The sequence below is a fragment of the Equus quagga genome, chromosome 3 (assembly GCF_021613505.1).
Source record: "Equus quagga isolate Etosha38 chromosome 3, UCLA_HA_Equagga_1.0, whole genome shotgun sequence".
Lineage (NCBI taxonomy): Eukaryota > Metazoa > Chordata > Mammalia > Perissodactyla > Equidae > Equus > Equus quagga.
The window spans coordinates 97,610,039-97,633,515 of NC_060269.1; the positions used below are offsets into that span (position 1 = coordinate 97,610,039).

Sequence of the window (23,477 nt, forward strand, 5' to 3'; positions counted from 1 at the left end):
GGGGGCTTCTGGGGATAAAATCCTGCCAGGATTTACCCTTTCACCTTAGTGATTGCTCACCCGACTTCTCCAAATGGATACCTGCTTGAGCAGCATCCTTTTGTATTTCATGTACTGTAAAGAGCATGGGGAATTTACAGAGATGAAAGAGGCTCCTGCTGAAGTGCAGTGGAGTGGAGAGGAGTGAAAACAACTTGGAAATTGGAAGCAGAGGGAAGAAGGGGAAGGAGGAAGGACAGAGAAAAAGAAAATCAATGAGAATGATAATAATTCATCTTCCCCAGTGTTGTGGTAACCTGTGCAATGCCTTACACAAAGTGGTATCTCATCAACCCTAAACACGAAGTGCTATCTTGAGCTTTCTTTTTATTTCTTCTGGGTTTCTTTGATTCATTATGTCTGTATGTGACTCGGAAAGGTGTAAGATCAGTAAGCTCTACTCACTATTTCTACTTTCCAGTTCGAAAGATAGCTCTACAGAGATCTTATATCACCATCTATTTTCTATAACTATTTTCAAATTTTATTTCAAGTACAATAGTACCAGCTAACAATGGCTAATGTTACAATTTTTTGGTTAATAAGTAACAAACCATCCCCAAACTTAGTGTCTTAAAACAACAATTTATTATTATGTTTCATGGTTCTGTGGATGATCTTCCTTGAGGTCTGTCATATAATTAAATTGTGGCTGAGGCTGAAGTCATCTAAAGATGGGACCAGGCTGACTGTCCAAGATGGCTCATTCACATGGCTGCAGTTGATGACCATGGAGGGCTGAACTCAGCTGGGGCTATCAACTGGAGCACACAGGCATGGCCTCTCCATGTCGCTTGGGCTTCTCACAGCCTGGCAGCTTCCAAGAGTGAGTGTTCCAAGAGACAGGAAGTAGAAATTGCCAGTTGCTTAAGGCTGGAACCTGGAAACTGGCACAATGTTGCTCCTGTCCTACTCTATTGGTCAAGCAGTGACAGAATCCACTTAGATTTAAGAGGAGGGATACAGCCTCCACTTCTCAGTGTGAGGAAAATCAAAGAATTTGTGGCCATCTTTACTCTACTCCAATGCCTCTGGTGGATGTTGTGTCTGGTAGATGATGTACTCACTTTCACATTCTACCCCCTTGCAGGAAAAGGGCCACCCCAGAGGCATTCTTCTAGCATCTAAACTATCCATTTAAGCATTCCAGATTGTTTACATGTCACCTTGTGACATATGATTTTTAGTGTTAGTAAGAATTTAAAGACTATAAAGAAATGATCAGTGCCAAAAGAGATGTACCTACATGATAGGTTCCTCAGCCACAAACTCACATAACCAACAAGGCATCAATGTTTGAGATCTAAGCAGAGCACGTGAATTCAACCACTACCCCACCGGGCCTGCCCTGCACGAAATATTTTTAAGATGAAAATGTTGATGAAATAGTTATTAAAATCCAGCTGCTATGCTTTTGAAACAGATCCAAATCTACCTCCCAATTGTAATTGTTCATTACAATTTCTTAGAATATCTGACTGGCAATGGACAAAGGCACAATTTTCAAAATAGAGAGAAATGTGAGCTTGATTTTAATTTCCAGGAAAATTTCAAAATGGGAAAAACTTAAATGCATGTTTATTTTTTTCTGATGATGATGTTACATATGTCTGTTGTAGAAAATCTGGAAAATATCTAAAAGTTTAAGTTGAAAATAAAAGTCACTATAATCTTGCCATCCAAAGATAATAATTTTATTTTTTGTTGCATTTCTTTCTAGTATTTCAAAATATTTATTTTTAGATATAAAGTATTATGCCTCTAATTTTGTTTATGTCTCACTATGTATCTTACATTTTTGTCACTAAAATTGTGAGCATGTTCTTATCTCATCAATTATTTGAAATTTAAAAACCACATGAAATAATTTATGGATTACAATAAGTTATTCATTCTGCACTCTTTCCAATATTCTGCTATTATAAATAATGCAGTGAGTGTTTATGTTCAGAAAACTACAGATGACATCTTAATTGCAGCATCAAATCTGACAAAATTTTTCACTGAACCCTTATTAACATGAGGGAAAAACGTGGGTGGATGAAAGCTCCTATTGGTACAGTCATGGCTGGTTAGATAACATATTCCAAAACACTCGATCCATCTGTAAAAAGGTCTATTAAGATCTTCCATGAAAAGTATTTGTCAGTGCTATTTTCAAATTTTTTATAAAGAATTTGGAAGAACACATGGGCATTGTGATAGTTATTTTATCTTTGTCCTCCTCCAGGTCCATTTTCCATCTTTCTCTGCTCTACCCTATGCCAGGGGTGGGGCTGATCCTTACAGAGGTCTTGTGTGCTTCCTATCTCTCTTGGAATCCTGTCACCGCCATGAGAACAAGCTCAAACTAGTCTACTGGAGGATACAAATCCTGTGGAGGAGAGCTGAGTTGTTTCAGCTTAGGCCATCCCAGACCAGCCAGCCTCCAGCAACCACTAGCTGAAGGCAGCAGATGCTTGAGCAAGCCCAGTCAAGGTCAGAAGAAACAGGCCACCGTCACGATAACTGACCAGCTGAACCACAGACTCATAAGAAATTGAAAAAAGAAAGTGGTTGTTTAAAGTGACTGAGTTTTGTTGTTGTTGTTGTTTTTTAACCCAGCAATAGCTGTATAGTCTATATTTCCAAACCACACGAAACTGGATAGAATAGCTAGTAGGTAGCCACTTTGGAAGGATGGACTATAAGTGGCAAGAAGAATTTGAAAGGGGATAAATGTATAATTCTGACGAGGTTCTGTACTTGATTAAAAAGTCATTAAAATAACTATTAGGCTACACTAAGAAAAACAGTGTCCAGATACAAGGATGTAATGTTGCCACTATATTTTTAGCAGACTTTCTCTGGAAATGCTGGTTGCATTGCAGAGGCTGGTCTAGTGAAGAGTGATTAGAACAGATCAAGAAATCATGTCATGTGGAGCAAGTGCTATCAAACTGGTTGGTTTAATGGCTTACCGTCAGTCTGCGACAAGATAAAAAAGCTTGTGCCATAAGGTAAGGCAACTCTATCACTCAACACACTGTTTAACTCAGCTAGCTTGACTTTTTCATAGCAAGATTTTTTCAGTGAGGGAAGCAGCTCCATATCTTGTTGTGGACCTGTAACATATGGTTCCCAGCGGCCAAGAAACAGTAACAGACCAGTACCAGTCCACATACTGAGCACCTCTGAAATAGGAGAATGGGTGAATACACTCAGGCTGCTTATCTCAGGGGAAAAAAAAAACAACAAAAAGCAAAACCCAGTTGTCACGGTAGTATCTCCAATATGTTAAAATGAATAGGGAGTAGATTTACTCTGTATGTTTTCAGAAGGAAGAATGAAGGAAGGAGGGAACAAAGTAAGAGAAAAGATTTTAGCTCAATATGGAGAATGTTTTAAGAATAATAAAAAATGTCACAAAGAGAAATGTTATATTGTCCTTATTCCCCATTAGAAATATTCACAATAGGCTAGAGGAAGGGTTGAATTGGGAAGATTCGTGATGCCTTCCAACTGTGTGATTTAAACATTCTCTTTTATCAGTCAAATTTTAAAAAATGTCTTCTTTCTTCTCTCAATTAATTCATTTCCAAACCCTTACAGACTTCTGACCTTATCATTCTACTAAAGACAAGAAAGAAATAATACAAATGGTATTTAATGGTTGAAATTATCACAAAGAGACATAAAAAATCTATTTCAGATGTTAAATACTCTAAGTCGTCTACTTGTTTTCTTGTAGAGGCAAATGATTGGAAGTATAAAGTTGTTCATTAGTTGTATTTTTAAAGACACAGAAATTTCTTAGAGATGATGTATTTAGTTCTGGGAGTATACAAATGCAATATATTTAAATTCTTATCACTTGACAACAGTGAAATAGCAGTAAAAGCTATTTAAATATTTGGTCAAGATAAGACCTATACATACCATTAGGATGTAGTGTCAGAAAAAAATTTTTTTTTTGCTTTTTGTTAAAGTTGAAAATGAAGAGTGATTTCAAGGGAACATTTCCTATGAGCTTTATTTATTTTTTTTTGCTGTGACAATTCCATGGAAACATATCCTTAATTCTCATAATTTGAAGGCTCAGGCATTATATGTGAGAACCGAAACCATCCACACCCACATAGCTTACTGTGTACATTAATATGACTTTACTATTCCACTATCTTCATCAACATGACTTTATTATTCCAGGAAACTCTTGCTCAGAAAGATAAAAGTTGCAAGTAATTTCATTGTCTCAGGAACTTAGTGAAAAACTCATTTTAATTAACATCAAACTGTTTGACTTTTCAGTAGATAGTATCAAATGACTGTTTATTCTCCAAGACTCTTGGAAACCCTTGCTTCAAAACCCTCTCCTTGTTGTGTCCACAAATCCTAACCTTTTATAGTATGATCCTTCCCCAACCCTAATCAAGCCTCTGCATTAAAAGACTTGCCTTAAACTTCAACATCTCCTAACTATCTCAACTTTGCTCCCATACCCCAAGATGCTACTAAGGTAAACTGGCTTTCTAGGGGAAAAAATCCCTGATTTGTGAAATTTGATGATTTCTGTGGTATAAATATTCCTACTATGGCTGACTTCAAGCTGCCAAGGTGATATCACTGAACATGAAATTGGGAAGAGATGCTCAGAATCAACCTTCTCAGGCTGATAGGAGCTAGCTCCAGGGACCACTGCTCCCAAGGGACTGTCAAGGCAGTGTTGTCCCATGCTTCCATAAACTCAGATTTGTCTTATCAATGGATTGTTCGGGTGATATCTGTGGAGAGCCGGTATTCAACCCTATTGGGGATCCACAAAGATCTAATCAAGAACTTCTCTTGGCCATGATCCAAGACCTCAACTCGGAAACTGCTGGTGCCTCTGTGGCTTCTTGAGCCTCCGGCAGGGACAGGAAGCTGCTGGCCTCTCTGACTGGGATGATGAGGTAAGCCTCACATTGAATCTGATTTCTTTTCATTAAAGCTCCCCAAAAGCTGAGTTTAATTTATCTTCTACGAATAAGGAACCCTTTTTAGGAATTCTTTCATTATCCAATCAGTTAAAGAACTTTCATCCATGGTGGAAATCAGTCTTATTACTTATAACACAATTTGTCTTTGTCCCTGTCATTTTTTGTTGTGTATCTATAAGAGAAAAGTTCATAGGAAGGGTATGGGGGTAAGTCAGAGAAATCCATTCCTCAAACTGACCCTGAGGACTGAGAAATTCAGAAAGTGGCTTTTGAACTTTGGAAAATCCTGTGGAAAAACTTTGCCTCGGGTCACTTAGCAAAATTTTATGAGAACTGTCCTCAGTCTTGTTTTGTCCGTGAAATCTCTCCAAACCTTTCTGTCTGCGGGGAACTGCAAATTAGTCAGGTTTGCAGCTGGAGACGGGCCAGCCAGTAGGCCGCAGGGGCGCTGAGGCCACGAGGTACAGCACTTTCAACTGACCGGTCCTAGGCTCTCCCAGATTTGCCTCAGTCTAGACCAGAGACCGCTCGACCTCTGATGTAGACTGCTGCTTCCTACATGTATTTACACCACATCCCACGTTCTTATACTTACCTTTCTAAATGCCATCATTTCACCAAGGATAATTTAGAACTACAATAGCCATTCTGAGGAACTTTGATGTGAATAAAAGTGTTCCTTTGAGAGATGCCTTACAACATAAAGGAATAAAATCTCAAACATCCAATGGTCTGCCTTTTTTAATGTTCTTGAGGAAGTATGCAAAGATATTCAGATTCCAAAATTGTTCCCTTAAAAGATTTCTTGGCCAAGGCAAACAAAATGTGGTAAACTAAAAATGGTCTCTCTCTTTGATTCCTCCAAATCTTAGCACAAATCTAATAGCCTTTTTCCTATCATTCCTCTTCCCCAGCCTAAGTTTCTCCATTGCCTTCTGACTTGTTCCTTTTCCCTTCCAGCTGGCCAGAAACCCCCAAAGTGCAATTACCTCATAAAGTTAAATCCCCCTCAGAAAAGGAAAACCACTTGGTTTTTAAGATCTAGTCTTATTCTGAGCCGAAAGGCAGTGTTGAAAATTTTCTAAAGCCTAAAAATTTGCAGAGGAATCAGGAATAGTTTTAGGAACGTATAATCCAGCACTCCCAAGTATATATGTTCAGATGCAAAAGAAGTGGATGGAAAGGTAGAATTCAAAGACCCCAAATTGCATAAGAAATCAGGCAGATTTAGAAAAACTGTATAGATTTGGGCAAGGTCTTTTGGAAACTATCCCCCAAATCATTCCTGTGAACAGAGAGTAGACTCTGATTCAGTCCTATAAGCAAAGAAAGGATCCATCCAGTGGGAAATTCAGAGACAAGCTCTTTAATACCTTTACACAGCATTCAGCACTAACTCCTGATGCAGAAGTAGTGAGTTCTCTGCTAACTGTTTGTGAATAACTTTGAGCCTTAAATGGAAGCTTAATACACAAGAAAAACTAGAATGGGAAATAGCTCCATTCCCAGACCTCCAGCACTGAACACTTTGAAAGAGGCTAAGAACAAAAACAGAATAAGACTTGGAATAAATTTATGGCTTTACAGATAAAACAATTAGACACTCTCAATCATTAAACAAAAGGAGTCACTTGATAAAGACATTTGTAGATACTGTAAACAGAAAGAACATTAGCCAAAAAACAAAACAAACCTAAAGGAAGTGAACAATGCACTTCGTTCCTCGAGGAAGAGGAGGAGGAGGAATCAAACGCCCAATCTCCCATTTTATCCTTAAATTCACAATAGAAATTTCTCCCAATGTTAAAGGACAACCTTTTGCTTGATCTAGGCATCCCTTTATTAGCTTTAAACTCTGCTCTTCTTATTCAACGTCTCCCTCGGAGTAAACAAACTTCTCAAGTGGTGGGTATCTAATAAGCCTCATACATTCCCCACTTGTCCTGGCCCAGGGCAGAGGTGCAGTCTTTCCTCCTCTGTGACACCACACCTGCTAACTTGATAGGGAGAGATGCACTCTGAAAATGCAATTGCCAACATATTAAATGACTTGATGGTTTCTTTCCTAAAATCCCTGAGGACTCCCTATTCATCCTGAGGTCACAGCTATTTGAATATCGACTTAGACTTACTGGTACTTGTGTGTCTAAATAAAGCCCCAGTTGAAGATCTCAAAGAGGTGCCAGAGTTTTTGTGGGTAACACTTCTATGATGTTGGTAGGATTCATGGGGCTGAATCCACCGGAGTTCAGACTGACCTCTATCTAAACTTATGCATCTGCTGCCAATCCTCCACTTTTTGCTGAGGAAGACTGGCCCTGAGCTAACATCCGTGCCCATCTTCCTCCACTTTATATGTGGGACGCTTGCTGCAGCATGGCTTGCCAAGCAGTGCCATGTTGGCACCTGCGCTCCGAACTGGCGGACCCCAGGCCGCCAAAGCAGAACATGTGCACTTAACTGCTACGCTACCAGGCCGGCACCAAAACTTACACAATACTCTCTTAAAGTACAAGCTAAAGAAAGACTAAAAATGATACTGAATGGACTCATTCTTACAACACTCATCCTCCTAGTTAAAAACCCCAATGGATGAGGAGATAGATTCATTCAGAATTTTAGATGCCTAAACAGAATATTCATTCTCTGGTTCCCTGTAGTAGCAAACTCAAATTCTTTTTTTCTTTGTGCCTCCTGAGGCTATATATTTTAGTTTTGGATCTGTATTTTGTTTTCCTTAGTGTCCCTTTGGATTATAATAATCAATACTTACTTGCCTTCTTCTGCAAATGTCAACAATATACCTACTTGGGTTGTTATGCCCAGAAGTTCACTAAGACACCCTCACACTTTTCACAAGTCCTCAACTCAGACCTAAAATATCTGAAGTTTGCCTGTAATTCTACTCATCATTCAAGTGAAGATTTGAGGCAGAATATATAATTCAGAAGATATGAATCAAAAGCTGAATTTGAGGTTTGTAACAGTTCAAAGTACTTTTATGTTATGCTGATCCATCAGCAGACATATTCCTGAAGTATAGAGGTAATAAGACACATTACAAATACAATAAACTAGCTATTAGAGTTTATAGACATACTTGCCGTTGTAAACTCTCAGCTTGATATGTAGTAGTTTTCAAAACTCTTATATCAGTTGTCTAAGTTCCTGATAAAACATATCAACTCTATATGCTGGGATAGCCAGTAAAATCTGAACTCTAATTGTTATGTACTTATAATATCATCATTAAAAAATTCTAGCTTACAAATATAATTATACACTAAAGCCCAAGGCAGGTTTATGGAGGTAAGCTTGGGTTTTTTTCCCCAAGCCAATTAATCCATCTATGAATTTATTTCTTGCAAAAGAAAAAGGCCTATTATTAATGCAGATTTTCAAAAATAATTGGGATAATTATTTTAGGGTGAACTATTCTCATCAGGAAATTTAGTAAGATTTCTGATTCTTCTAAGATTTCTTTCTTGTGGGTGAAAATCTCTTGGACTGATAAGTGTAGACTAACCAATGGATGATCCGCACAGAATTACCTACCTCAAAGGTTACAACTTTCTTATTAGATGATCGCAAATCTGTTATTTTGTGATTCCTTACGTGACAAATATGAAGTAAATCACCAATGTTGTCTTAGCAAAATACACTGAATAAACAACATATTAAAACAATACTGTCATCGACTAGTTACCTGAGGAACTCAAGGGTGGGTTTGGATATTTTAATTGTTTTTCCAAATTGTTCTTTTTCCTTTTGTTATGTTAAGGATGTGCAAGCACCAACCACCCTGAACCAGATCAAGCCTCTCCACCAGGAGAGCTCTGCCTATGACCTTTGCCTTATTTTTAATGCTAAGATCTCTCCAGGAGGTGCTTAGGCCTTATTACTGTCACCTGCAGTGTATGTAGCAGTACATTTTCCAACTGAACCTGCACAAGAGAAAGTACTCACCTCTCCCTGTTGAATATTCATTCCCCATCCAAAATAAATGTCCTTGCTTCCCTTTGTTTGGGGATGCCATGACTCTGAAAATGATTCCATGGTCTCCTATTTGCCTCAAATACAGTTTACTTTGTGAAACAACTACTTCTGGTGTAGAGTCTGATTTAACTCACCAGGAGGGAACCCACTTCAGTTTTGGTAACAATACCAACACCTAAAGCACACAATAGGGTACAATTCTGTACCCTAGGAGCTAAGTTTACCCTAATATGAAGGTATAACCGTTACCTCTTAAGCAAGAGAGAGGCTATATCCTTATTCTTATCAATTAGAACCCCAACTGGGTATTTTCATATGCCTCTTTGACAATCTCAGAATTGAGTTCACGTGAATTAAAAAAAAATTAATCCTTTCCCTGTGAATCCTCCTATCATAGTCATCTTTAAGTGTTTATGAAATGGCTCAGTCAAGGTATCCTGATAAAAGGAAGCATCGTATTTACACATCAATTTAATTAGTAGAGTTCAAAGGGCTGTGCAAACATTATCTAATTAAACTTCACAATAATTCAGTGAAGCAAGAGAAGGTTTACCCATTATCCTCATTCACAGAAGAGAGATTCTAAGGCACCGAGAGGCTAAATGATTTCTTAGTTTCACAATGATGAGTCAGAGGTAAGGCTGGGAACAAAACCAGAACTGTTGTTCAGACAGAAAAGTAACACCATGGAAATGCTTATTCAGGAGGATCACTCCTTCACCCAGAAGTTGTCCTACAACCTAAATAACAAGAGTAATTGCAATGGAATTTGTATGAATGCACATGTTCCTTTCTAGATGAGAAAAACTTTCTTCAGCATTATTTGCTTTGGAGACAGTCATATGACGGCTAAATGCATCCTAGCTAAATAGAACCTACATTAGTAGTAAGAGTACCTCAGTGTCTTCCCCCAAGGGTCCTCTTGTTATTTCTAGAAATCCTCAAAAAGTGTTTATATATTGGCGTGTCAGTGGCAATGGCCACAGACCATATTCTCTTTTTTCTTTTTTTCCTTGGCTTCCTTGGTTCCTATCTGATACCTGTTTGGCTATGATGCCTGTCATGAGAATAACGCCCATACCAAGGATAATCTCGGTATGCTTCCAAAGCTTCTAATCCTTGGGGTGCCAGAACAATGCCAGGTTCCTTACAGAGCTGAGGGCCAGCAGGGCTCTGCTTTGTGCCATACTTGATCATCAAGGGATATGGAATCCCTTTGTTCTCAGAAATTCATAGGATTACTCTTGAGTAGTTCCATTAGCTTCTACCTTAAACCTTCTCTCTGCAAAGTCCAGCCAGATGCATGTTTCTCTTTTCTTCCTCCCATCAACAGACCCTTGGTTCCCTTCAAATAGACACTGGTGCATTTGGGGCACGGGTAGACATTAGAGGCCAGTGAGGGCAATAGGCAAAGGTCTGTATTACCAACCACCAGGTATTAAAGTCAAATGGAATGAGGTTTCAAATACTTTTTAACCCTTTCTTTAAAGGAAAAATGTTTCCCAAGTTCAGTATGTAAAATCGTCAAAGCAAGGAGACATGTACTAGTTGAAAAGAGAAGTTGAGGTTAGGAGAGCTCTATAGATAGCCAACAGCCCCTTCAGTTCCTCAGAGTCCAATTCCTTTGCTTTAAAGATGTAGCTCCTGAAAGCCAGATAGTCTAGATAATGTATACAAATGAAGCCTGATATTTAGGAAACAGAAACTGTTTTTTCATAATCCCTGTATTTGATTTGTATGTCGTCTTAGATCTTCCCTTCTCCCACCTTGCTGTGTGCCAGTCTCAGCCTATCAACAACCAATGTTGTGGCTGGACCAGCCCTTGTGGTTCTTATGATTGCAAGGTGCCCTCAGCAACAGCCATCAGGAAATTTTGAAAATAGAAAAAGGGGTTATTACTTACAAAACCTGGAAGTTACATGGCACGCCTGGAGCCATACAGGGAGGTCCTTGGTAGAGACAGAGAATGAGAGCATGGGCCAGGGATTCTGCTTTTTATTGGGGTCAAGGGTGGGGCCTAGAGTTTCACAGGCTCATTCTTTATTGGTGAATTCAAAGCACAAGAGCAGAAATTTAAAGCATAGTAAGAGAAAAAACAAGAAGTACAAATGGTCATTTTTTGGAAATCAACCAAGATCTCTAAAACAAAAGAGTCTTGGGGGGAGGGGCAACCTGGTTCTTTATCTAGTGGCTGGAGATGTGTTTATTGAGATAGCTGTCTTTTAAGTAGATGCCTCTTTGAAGTGGATGCCTCACAATCCAAGCTTAAGTTAGGCACTTGCATTATGAAAAGAAAGCCAATAGTCAGGCTTATACTACATACCTCCTTTAAACATTCAAGCAGCAGCTAAGACAATCTGTGCTTACTGACATAGGGAAGTGATACAGATGAAAAAGAGAAGCAGAGAAGAAGGAATTTACTCCCTGGCTCCTGGATTTCAAAAGACTAGCACTTCAGACAGACAGATGGACTCAAACTAGAAAATGGAAGGGCTAAGTATGAAAAATAAGGAGAACTGGAAGAAGTGATGAGAGCTTAGACTTAAGAGGTTCCCAGGGAGAGGTCACTACTCAATACACCTTGGGCTGTGTCTTGGAGAGTCGGCAAAAACCTCACTATTGGTTTTGGGTATCCAAATACAAAGGGATCTTTTCCTCATAGCCTGTGTAGAGGTTGAGAAGGTGCCATAGTCCAAATAATTAAATAGATGCAAGGAGGGCCTAGGCAGATGCCTTAGATACTTTCTTAGTTTCTTATAGCAGAGTAATACAGCCACTGGAAACAAAAGGGCCAATACATGTGTAGATAGTTGACCAAGGACCAGATAAGATGAAAGATATCTTATTGGCTGCTGGTAGAGAATCATAACAGTGAGAACTAACTGCCCCCACCGTGCCTGGGCACTTACAGGCAACCTCAGGGAATATGGAAGGAAAGTCCAAATGGATGAAGCTTGAGTTTCCACTACATAAATTAACTTTTCAAAGATATTAATTTAACAGTCAATAAAGATTAGGGGGTTGTTTAACAGATGTGTAAGAATACAGTGGTCTGGATAATTGGTCACCAAATAACTGAAATGTTTTTAGAATTAAATCAGATCTACAAATACCAGAATCTCAAACACAAATAACCAAATTTAACCTAACATGTTTAAAGTAGTTTGGACGGACAATTTAACAGTGCTTTGCCTGTTAAAAGAAAAAAAATAATGAAGCCTCCACATGTGCAAATTAGGCAAACTGCATTTCCTCTTCATCTACCACACAAGGTATTGCTCTAGAAATCTTGCTAGACACATGTTCACACAGAGAATATCAAACTTTGCAGATCTTATGATCTAGCAAATTACTATCTTACTAACTTATATATTTAGTATCATCCACGACAAAAATACCAGCCATGGCCAATTTTAAGTGCTTGTCTAGCTTCCTCTGTCCCCTGGCCAGTAGGTTCAAATCTGAGGCTTTCTGGGTAACCTTGGAAAAACATCTATCTGAGCCTCAGTTTTCTTATCTATCTATTTAGAATAATAACAATATTTACTTTCTAAGAATGGCTAGAGAAATAAATGAAACGATGTATATAAAGTACTTAGCACATTGCCTGGCACATAGAAAGCACCCAATACGTGCTCAGGATATGCCAAAGTTATTCACATATTATCCTGGACAAAGCATCTGGAAGAAGAGAAATTTACTATAGATGCTCATGTTATGTTACAATACGGTATTTTTCAAACTGTGAGTTGTGATCCATTAACAGATCATGAAACAATCCAATAGCAATCAGCATTTTTTTTTAAAAGAATAGCACAGTATAATGTAACCTGGCATAAATCAAGGAGCAAGATAGTAATGATACCGCCTCAACACAAGGTTGACATAAGGGAAGCCATATTGTAGAAAAGAGACCATGTCATAACTTTGAACGATCTCTGACTGACTAACCCAGCTGGATTTGCACTCTCCAGGAGATCCACCTGTTCTGTAGATTTTATGACCCCTACTAGTGCATATACCTCCCAGCTGCGATAGGACGATAACTTGGTTCTTTTGAGTTCCTTAAGAATGTGATGACCCCCCAAACAGAGAGGCTATGCTGATAGCCATCATCAGTGAAAACTGAAAGATCAGGTGTGGCAACTCCTAGTCTGTAACACCAGAGGGTCAAGATTCCTAACCCACTCCCCTATAACCTACTGGCCTATATAACTGCTTCAAGTTTCTGTGCCCCCCCTTAAGATGGTTCTTTTGGACATTAGTCTGCCCTCTTCTTTCTTGCTAGCAAGCTATAATAAAATGCCCTTTCTCTGTCACCATCTTGCCTCTTTTTTTTTTTTTTAAGGAAGATTAGCCCTGAGCTAACTGCTGCCAATCCTCCTCTTTTTGCTGAGGAAGACTGGCCCTGAGCTAACATCCGTGCCCATCTTTCTCTACTTTATATGTGGGACGCCTACCACAGCATGGCTTGCCACGTGGTGCCACGTCCACACCCGGGATCCGAACCTGCGAACCCCGGGCTGCCAAAGCAGAACATGCACACTTAACCTCTGCGCCACCGGGCCAGCCCCACAATCTTGGCTCTTGATGATTGGCTTTTGTCTCGCAGGGAGCAGATCATGCCCCTCTGTGCAGTAACAGTAAGGGTAAGAATTCTTTTGTAAAAATTTGTCTTATTTTATGTATGTATATGTGAGTATATATTAAGTAACACAATGTGTTATACATTGCATTGAAGGCCCTAATTCTTTATCTCCATTCCCCCTGTATTCAAACTCCTTAACATGTGACTTTGCAGTTCCTTTATTTAAGAGGTGGAGTCTACTGTCTACCTTCCGATCCAGGTGGAGTCTATTTTCTACCTTCCCATCCAAGCCTGGCCACGGGAGCCAATCTGGCCAATAGAAAAAGGCAGAAATGACAGGGTGTCAGTTCAAAACCTAGCCTCAAGAGGACTTGCATGTTTCCACTTGCCCTTTGGAACTTCTGCAATTGCCATGGGAAGGTCACATCTGGGCCTGTATGCTGGTCCTAGGATGATGACGACACACATGGAACAGCTACAGTGCATCACCCAAGCCCAGACTGGAGCAGAGCCCTTAGCAGACTCGCAGATGCATAAGCAAGCCAGTTGACCTATAATATGTGAATGAGTCAGTCTGAGATCAACTGGGTCCAGCCTAGTGGGTCAATGGCCCAGGAAACCACAGACTTGTGAGTCAAATTAATATCTGTTGTTTTAAGCCACTGAGTTTTGGCATGGTTTGTTCCACAGCAATAGTATGAAGTAAAAATTATTTCTTACTATCAGTCATAAGTAAAATACTTGAAAGACACTGGTTAGAAATTGATGCATATTCTATCAATTACAATGTGCAGTGAATTTGTTTTCCAATGAATTCCTAAAATCTCCAAATATGATAATATGAAAGATTTTTTATTACTCCTTCAAATCACTCACTGTACATCAGAACTTCTCATTCATGATGCCAAATAAAAACTGTCTTCTTTTGGGGCTGGCCCCGTGGTTGAGTGGTTAAGTTCACGTGCTCTGCTGCAGGCGGCCCAGTGTTTCGTTGGTTCGAATCCTGGGCGTGGACATGGCACTGCTTATCAAGCCACGCTGGGGCAGCGTCCCACATGCCACAACTAGAAGGACCCACAACGAAGAATATACAACTATGTACCAGGGGGCTTTGGGGAGAAAAAGGAAAAAAATAAAATCTTAAAAAAAAAACCAAAAACTTCTTTTTGTTTCTAGAAATTTAAATAACATAGAGAAATAACATTGAAAAGTATGCAGCAACAAAGAAATAACATAGAAAGTAGAAAAAAAGAAAAGAAAAGCCTACCCATACAGCCACTACTCAGATTTAACCAGTACAAACACTTGGACATATTTACTTCAAGTCTTTTTTCTAAGTTTGTGCTTAAAAACATTGCCCTTGAAAATAATAGAATCATAGGTATAGATAAAGCATCTCTCAACACTATTCTCATCCTCTTCCTAGACTGGTGCGTATTCTAATCTTCTAACATTTTTCTCATTCTTTTATTTACATTTGTGTTCACAAATATAAACTATATATAAAACATTGAAGAGTTTTTAAAACATGAGGATGGAATAAAAAGTACATACCAGATGTAAGTTACTGGAAATATTCTAGTTCTTGGGTTGGAGGGGTGAGTACATAGATATTAATGATTATATTATTCTATTGACCATATATTTTGCAAACTTGCTAAACATTTGTAAATTCTGGTAGTTGTTTTGTAGATTCCACTGGATTTTCAGACAATCATGTCATCTAAAAATAAAGACAGTTTTACTTCTTCCTTCCCAACTGGATACATTTTATTACCTTCCTTCCCTGATTGCACTAGGTAGAACCACGATGTTAGATAGCAGTGGTAAGAGGGGACCTCTTGGTCTTGTTCCTGATCTTAGCAGGTAAGCATTCATTCTTTTACCATAAAGTATGATGTTAGCCTTTAGATTTTTTTTCTCTTCATTTGTTAATTTTTTTTCTAAAGATTGGCACCTGAGCTAACATCTGTTGCCAATCCTCTTTTTTTTTCCTTCTCCCCACAGCCCCCTCACCCCCCAGTACATAGTTGTATATTCTGGTTGTAAGTGCCTCTGGGTGTGCTATGCGTGTTGCCGCCTCCGAGTGGCCTGAGGAGCGGTGCCACAGCCACACCCAGGATCCAAACTGGAGAAACCCTGGGCCTCCAAAGTGGAGTGTGTGAACTTAACCACTCGGCCTCAGGGCCGGCCCAGCTTTTAGGTTTTTATGGATGCTATCTATCAGGTTGAGGAAGGCCTCTTCTCAATCTGCTGAGAGTTTTTTGAGAAATGGATGATAGATTTTGTGATTTCTGAGACTACTGGGATTTTTTTTTTTATTTTGATTGTTTGGTTTTAGTTTGTTAAAATGGTTAATTAGATGGATTTTTTTTTCTTTAGGAAGATCGGCCCTGAGCTAATATCTGTGACAATCTTCCTCTTTGTTTTTCTCCCCAAAACCCCAGAATATAATTGTATATCCTAGTTGTAAGTCCCTCCAGTTCTTCTATGTGGGATGCCACCACAGCATGGCTTGATGAGCAGTATGTAGGTCCATGTCCAGGATCTGAACTAGTGAACCCAGGGCCACTCTAGCAGGGCAGGCGAACCTAACCACTAAGGCACTAGGCCAGCCCATAGATGGATTGATTTTTGAGTATTAGACCAATCTTCCATTCCTGAGATAAACCTCATTTGCTCACAATGTGTTATCCTTTTAATATATTGTATTAAATTTGGATAAATTTTGTTCAGAATATTTGCATCTATAATGATGAGAGATATTGGTCTATAGTTTTCTCTTCTTGTAACATCTGTCTGTTTTTGGTATCAGAGTAACGCTGGCCAATTGGGAAGTGTTCTTCCCTTTTCCACCTTTTGGAAGAGTTGTTATACTATTGGTAATATTTCTTCCTTAAATATTAGGTACAGTTCACAAATGAAGCCATTTGGACATAGAGTTGTCTTTGTGGGAGGAACTTTAACTATAAATGTAATTTCCTTTGATAGATATAGGGCTGTTTTAGGTTCTAGATTTCTTCTTGAGTGAGCTTTGGCACTTTGTTTCTTTCAAAAAATTGGCCTATTTCATCTAAATTGTTAAATTTATTGGCATAAATTTTTCATCGTATACCTTTATCATCCTTTTAATATCTGTAGAATCTGAAATTATATTAACTCTCTCATTCCTGATACTAGTAATTAATGTTTTTTCTCTTTTTTTTCCTAATCATTCTGGCTAGGGGGTGTGTCATTACATAGATCTTCTGTGTATTCTACCTAACGCACTGCAAATCTTGAGTTTTTCCAGTCTGGATAATAGAGAAAGGCACTCCTCCTGGCCCTGTGTGAGTGCTGGGCCCCGTTATCTCTAATCCTTTCAGGTGGCTCTTTCTCTGCCGTGGATAGTTTCCTTACATATAAGCAATGTGAGCACTCAAGGGTGACCCTCTACAGAGCTTGAGTTTTCTCTCTGTGCTGCCTCTCCTTTTCAGTATCATGTCCTGTGAACTCTAGCCATTGTGGTCTTCCCAGACTCTCAGCTCCTTCTCTCCAGCTCAGAGAGTCCACCATGCTTTACCTGGGTCACCTCCATCCATGGCACAGTCTTAAAACTTTCTCAAGCCCATCAGCTGGGGCAATCAAAGGGCTTGCCTTCTTTCCTATGTCTCAGGGATCACTTTCCTCAGTTGCTGGATATCTAGTGAATGTAAATTTTTTCATGTATCTTGTCTGGTTTTTTTTTTGGTTGTTTCAGGCAAGAGGGTAAATCTAGCCTGTTACTACATCTTAATCAGAAGCAGAAGTCTCATGATTATATTATTATAAATGAATACATTTTTATAAAGAAAGTTCATATTTCCTATATATAAACCTAGATTACTCCTTTAATTGCTATCTATTGCGTGTATGCACACCATTTTATTCATCTCTTCCTCTCTTGGTGAACACTTCAGCTGTTTTCAGTTGTTCACTCTTAAAAACAAACTGCAGTAAACATTTCTTTATATACGGGCCAGATTTCTCTTCAGACATCTAGAAAAAATGGGATCTCTAGGTCATATGACATGCATATCTTCAGATTTAATAGCATTTTCAAATTACCTCTGGAATGACTGTAATGAAGCACACCTTCCTCAGCAGGGTGGACAAGTGTGTGCCTCCCTATAGACTTGCCAACACTGAGATCATCAGACTTTTTATTCTTTGCCAATCTGATGTATGAGAAAAAGGTCTCATTTTGTTTGTTTGCATTTCCCTGATTATTAGTGACACTGAGAAATTTTTCATGTTTATTGGCCATTTAAACATTCTCTTCTATAAATCATCCTTTTTAAAACTAGGATTTTATATTTTTAATCATTTTTTTAAAATTTAGTTATATACACTGGATATTGATTCTTTATCATTTATAATGCAAATATTTTGTCCCTACACAATGCTTGTATTTTAACTTTAATGGGCATTTGTTCTATAGGTTTAAAAATTTTGATGTGTTGATTAGGTCAAGCTTTTTGCTGATTTTCACTTGTGTGTGTATCTGTGTGTTTGTGTGTATCTTTTCTAAGAAAGCTTTACTTGCTCTAAATTCATGAAGATGTCCTATTAAATTCTCCAATAATTGTTTCATTTTTTATTTTTGTTTTTTTATTTTATCTTCTTTATTCTACCTGGAATTAATTTTTAATTTAATTTTGTGAGGTGGGAATCTAGTTGGATTTTTTTTACAAAATGAGAAGTCAAATGTTCTAACACTCTTTATTGAATTGTTTGATTTTCCCTCAATGTTGAATGACACCACCCTATTGCATACATAAGTATGTGTGTATTTCTGGCTTTTTCAATTTTCTTCCATTGATGTATTTGACTTTCTTATGCCTATGACATAATGTTAATTACTGGAACTTTATAATATAACTTGAGATCTAATAAAATACTATTATTCATAGTAACTAATATTTGCTGAATGCCTGTATTATGTCTATGTTCCAAAAGTCTTGCATATTTTATCCCTATTAAATAACAACCATATGATGTACATATTATTATCATCCTCATTTTAGAAATGAGGGAAGTGAGGAAGAGAGAGGTTAAGTAATTTGTAACTTAAGTACAAGATCACACAGCTTGTAAGTGGGAAAGCTGAAAAGTAGAAGTAAAAGGATCTTCTTCATTTTTTTCTTCCACTCCTCTTAACTTTTATAAATAAAATGACTCTATATTTTATGATCCAAAACAGGACAATTTTGAAAATAACAGAGAGCACTAATAATAATAACAGGTAACATAATCCTGAATCCAAATAAATCATGACATATGGTCACATTATTTATAAGATAACCCTTCTGTGAAATGAACTTTTCCATTTCCTTGCAAAATCATGATACTTTGAGATCATATTGAATTTATAGATTAATTTAGGGATAATTAACATCCTTATATGAATAAACTCTCCCATGCAAATACATGAGTTATATCTCCATTTTTAAGACTTTTCTCTTTCATTATATTTTATAATTTTTTTCTACTTTTATTACTCTGTTTAGTTTTATTCCTAGGAATTTTATAGTTTTGTTACTATTGTGAATAGAATATGTTTTCCGTTACATTTTTTCATTGAGGTATAATTGACATACAACATTATTTTAGTTTTGAGTGTATAACATAATAATTTGGTATTTGTATATATTGCAAAATGATCACCACAATAAGTCTAGTTAACATCCATCACCATAGATAGTTCCAGAACTTTTTTTATTGTGATGAGAACTTTTAGGATCTACTCTCTTAGCAACTTTCACATATGCAATACAGTATTAACTATAGTCGCCATGCTGCATGTTACATCCCCATAAATTATTTTACAAATGGAAGTTTGTACCTTTTGACTCTCTTCACCCATTTTGCCCACCTCCCCCCACCCCCTGTCTCTGGCAACCACCAATCTGTTCTCTGTATCTATGAGCTTGGTTCTTTTTTCTTTGTGTTTTTATATTCCACACGTAAGTGAGATCATTTGGTATTTGTCCTTCTCTGTCTGATTTATTTCACTTAGCATAATGTCCTTAAGGTCCATCTATGTTGTTGCAAATGGTAAGATTTCCTTCTATTTTATGGCTGAATAATATTCCATTGTATATACATAGACAATATTTTCTTTATCCATTCATCAGTCAACGGACACTTAGGTTGTTTCCACATCTTGGCTATTGTAAATAATGCTGTAATGAACATGGAGGTGCATATATCTTTCTGAGTCAGTGTTTTCGTTTTCTTCATATAAGTACCCAGAAGTGAAATTGTTAGATTATATGGTAGTTCTATTTTTAATTTTTTTGAGGAACCTCCATACTTTCTTCCATAGGGGTTGCACCAGTTTACATTCCCATCAACAGTGCACAAGGGTTCTCTTTTCTCTACATCCTTCCCAACACTTGCTATTTCTTGTCTTTTTGATAACAGCCATTCTAACAGGTGTGAGGTGATATCTCATTGTTGTTTCAATTTACATGCCCCTGATGATTAGTGATGTTGAGCATAGTTTCATGTACCTGTTGGCCATCTGTATGTCTTCTTTGCAAAAATGTCTTTTTGGATCTTCTGCCCATTTTTAAATGGATTGTTTGGGTTTTTGCTATTGAGTTGGATGAGTTCTTTATATATTTGGGATATTAAACACATATCAGATATATGATTTGCAAATATATCCTCCCACTCACCAGGTTGCCTTTTCATTTTGTTGATGGTTTCCCTTGCTCTGCAGAGGATTTTTAGTTTGATGTGGTCCCACTTGTTTATTTTTTGCTTTTGTTGCCTTTGCTTTTGGTGTAATACAAAAAATCCTCGCCAAGACCCATGCCAAAGAGCTTACCGCCTATGTTTTCTTCTAGGAGTTTTATGGTTTAAGGCCTTATATTCAAGTCTTTAATTAATTTTGAGTGAATTTTTGTGCATAGTTTCATTGTTTTGCATGTGGCTGTCCAGTTTTCCCAACACCATTTATTGAAGAGACTGTTCTTTCCTCATTGTATATTCTGGGCTCCTTTGTCGTAAATTAATTGGCAATATACGTGTAGGTTTATTTCTGTATTCTCTATTTTGTTCCATTGATCTATGTGTCTATTTTTATGCCAATACTATACAGTTTTGATTACTATAGCTTTATAATACAGTTTGAAATCAGGGAGCATGATGCCTCCAGCTTTGTTCTTTTCTCAGGATTGCTTTGGCTATTTGGGGTGTTCTGTGGTTCCATACAAATTTTAGAATTTTGTTCTATTTCCATGAAAAATGCCATTGGAATTTTGATAATGATTGCGTAGAATCTGTAGAATTATTTGGATAGTATGGACATTTTAACAATATTAATTCTCCCAGTCCATGAACGTGGAATATATTTCCATTTATTTGTGCCTTTTTCAATTTCTTTCATCAATGTCTTACAGTTTTCAGTTTATAAGTCTTTCACTTCTTTAGTTAAATTTATTCCTAGGTATTTTATTCTTTATGATGCAATTTAAATGGGATTTCTATTACATTTTGTAATTGTATAATATTGATATCTATTGATGATACTTATATTTTGTTCCTATTGTATCCAGCCACCTTGCTGAACTTTCTCATTAGGTATGGTATTTTATTAGTTGATTATCTTGAGTTTTATAGGTAAACAAACATGTCTGCAAATAGACATCATCTTGTCTCTTCTTTCAAGTCTTTATCTTCTAAATTATTTCTCTCAACTCATTGAATTAGTCAGGAACACCAATACAATACTGAAAAATAGAAAAAATAGTTGTTTTCCTTGCTTCATTCTTAAATGAATGGAAATAATTCTAACATTTCACAATTGAGTATATATTTTTCTATTTATTTAAAATGATATCTTCCTTTAGATTAAGAAAATTTCCATTTATTCCTAGCTTGGAATGAATTTTTTTGTTTGTTTGTTGTTGTTTTATTAAATCATGAATGGGTGTTGACAATTACTAATTATTTTTTCTGCCGCTGTTTAGATATTAAGAGTGATGCTAATCTATTTTTTAAATTTTGAATTCTTGTCTTGTATTCTTTTAACACACTGTTGTTTTTAATTTACTAATATTGTACATAAGAACAGACTGAAGGTTTTTCATTCCCCTGTCACCCGTCTTGTTTTGATATCATGATTATCCTAATCTTATAAACTGAACTGGGTGATGTTTCTTCTCCTCCTCCCTCCATACCTTCTTCTCTCCCTTTCTTCTATTCCCATAAATCTGTTTGTATAAGACACAATTATTTATTATTTGAAGAGGTAACAGAATGATCTCAAAACCATTTAATACTTATGTTTTTTAATATGAAGAACTCTGTTATTTCAACTTATTTTATAGTTAGTAGCTTAATCAGATTTTCTAATTCTTGGGCCAATTTAGGTCATTTTTTCCCCCTACATTTTAAATTGTTATCTAGGTTTTGCGATTCAATTTAGGTTTTAAAATTTAATGACATAAATTTGTTTATATAATTTTTTATTTAAAATATGCCACAGTCTCACAGCTATATGTAATTAAAAATTTTCTGGTGTTAGCTTTTTGCTGTCTTTCTCCTTTTTTCCCCTAATTTTGCTCCTACTTTACATACGTCCATGAAAATTTTCGTGTATTCTAATAAGATTATAAATTTATCCTATTGAAAATAGGAGCTCCATCAAAAGATTTATCCCATTAGTTGAGATATCTCGAAGTTCAATTATAGAATTCATAGGTAGATCTGTATACAGCTTTTGATATCTCACATTTAAGTTTTACTATTTATTCTTTAATTCATAAAGCTATATTTCAATAAACTAAGGTTTGTAATAAATGCAAATAAGTGCAACAAAACCCATAGAGTTTTGGTGTTTCATTCATTGAACATTTAGATTTGAAATTTCCAATCAATTTTGAATAAAATGCAAACAAAATTTGGATGATCCATTTATAAAATTTCAACTCCACTCTAGTACACTTTATTTGACTGACAAAAAAATTATTTAAAGGTTCAAAATTTACATAAGATTGAGGATGAGCAGAAAAGAAACACAAACATATGTATGCATATATAAAAAACTGTAAATTTTGACAACTACTGCTTCTGCTTCAATTAGTAGAATATTTCATCTCCTTTGGAAAAAAATCCTAAATTATGTGTGTACCACAATTAATACCAAGTCATTCACATCCATAGGATTTTTTTTCTTAGCAGCTTTATTGATATATAATTCACCCATTTAAAAATGTAGAATTCAATGGTTTCAGGATTTTCAGAGTTGTGCCTTCATCACCACAATCAATTTTTTGTGTTTGTGTGAATAAGATTGGCCCTGAGCTAACATCTGTTGCTAATCTTCCTCTTTTTTTGCTTGAGGAAGATTGTCACTGAGCTAACATCTGTGCCAATATTCCTCCATTTTGTATGTGGGACACTGCCACAGCATGGCTTGATGAGCAGTGCATAGATCCATGCCTATGAACCCCAGGCCACCAAAGTGGAGCACACAAACCCAACCACTATGTCACTGGGCCAGCCCCCACATCAATGTTTGACCATTTTCATCAACCTCAAAAGAAACCTCTTACCCACGAGCAGTCACTCCCCATTCCTCTCTTATCCTACTCCCAGTCAATCACTAATCTATTTTCTACCTCTCTGAATTTGCCTATTTGGGCATTTCATATAAATGAGATCATATTATATATGGTCTTTTGTGGTTACTTTTACTTAGCATAATTTTTCAAGATTCATTCATGTTGTAGCATGAAGGTGGTTTAGTACTTTTATCCTTTCTCTTGTCAAATATAGTATTCCTTTATATGGTTATGCCACATTTTAATTATCCTTTCACCAGTTCATGGTCATTTGGGTTGTTTATACTTTTGGGTTATTATGAA

General features: G+C 37.0%; 1 protein-coding gene across 7 annotated transcripts in view; it reads right to left on the reverse strand.

Annotated features, from left to right (window-relative positions):
* MTHFD2L (methylenetetrahydrofolate dehydrogenase (NADP+ dependent) 2 like) overlaps window positions 1-23,477 on the reverse strand; it is a 142,697-nt gene that overhangs the window by 27,014 nt on the left and 92,206 nt on the right. The gene's annotated exons all lie outside the window — the stretch shown is intronic.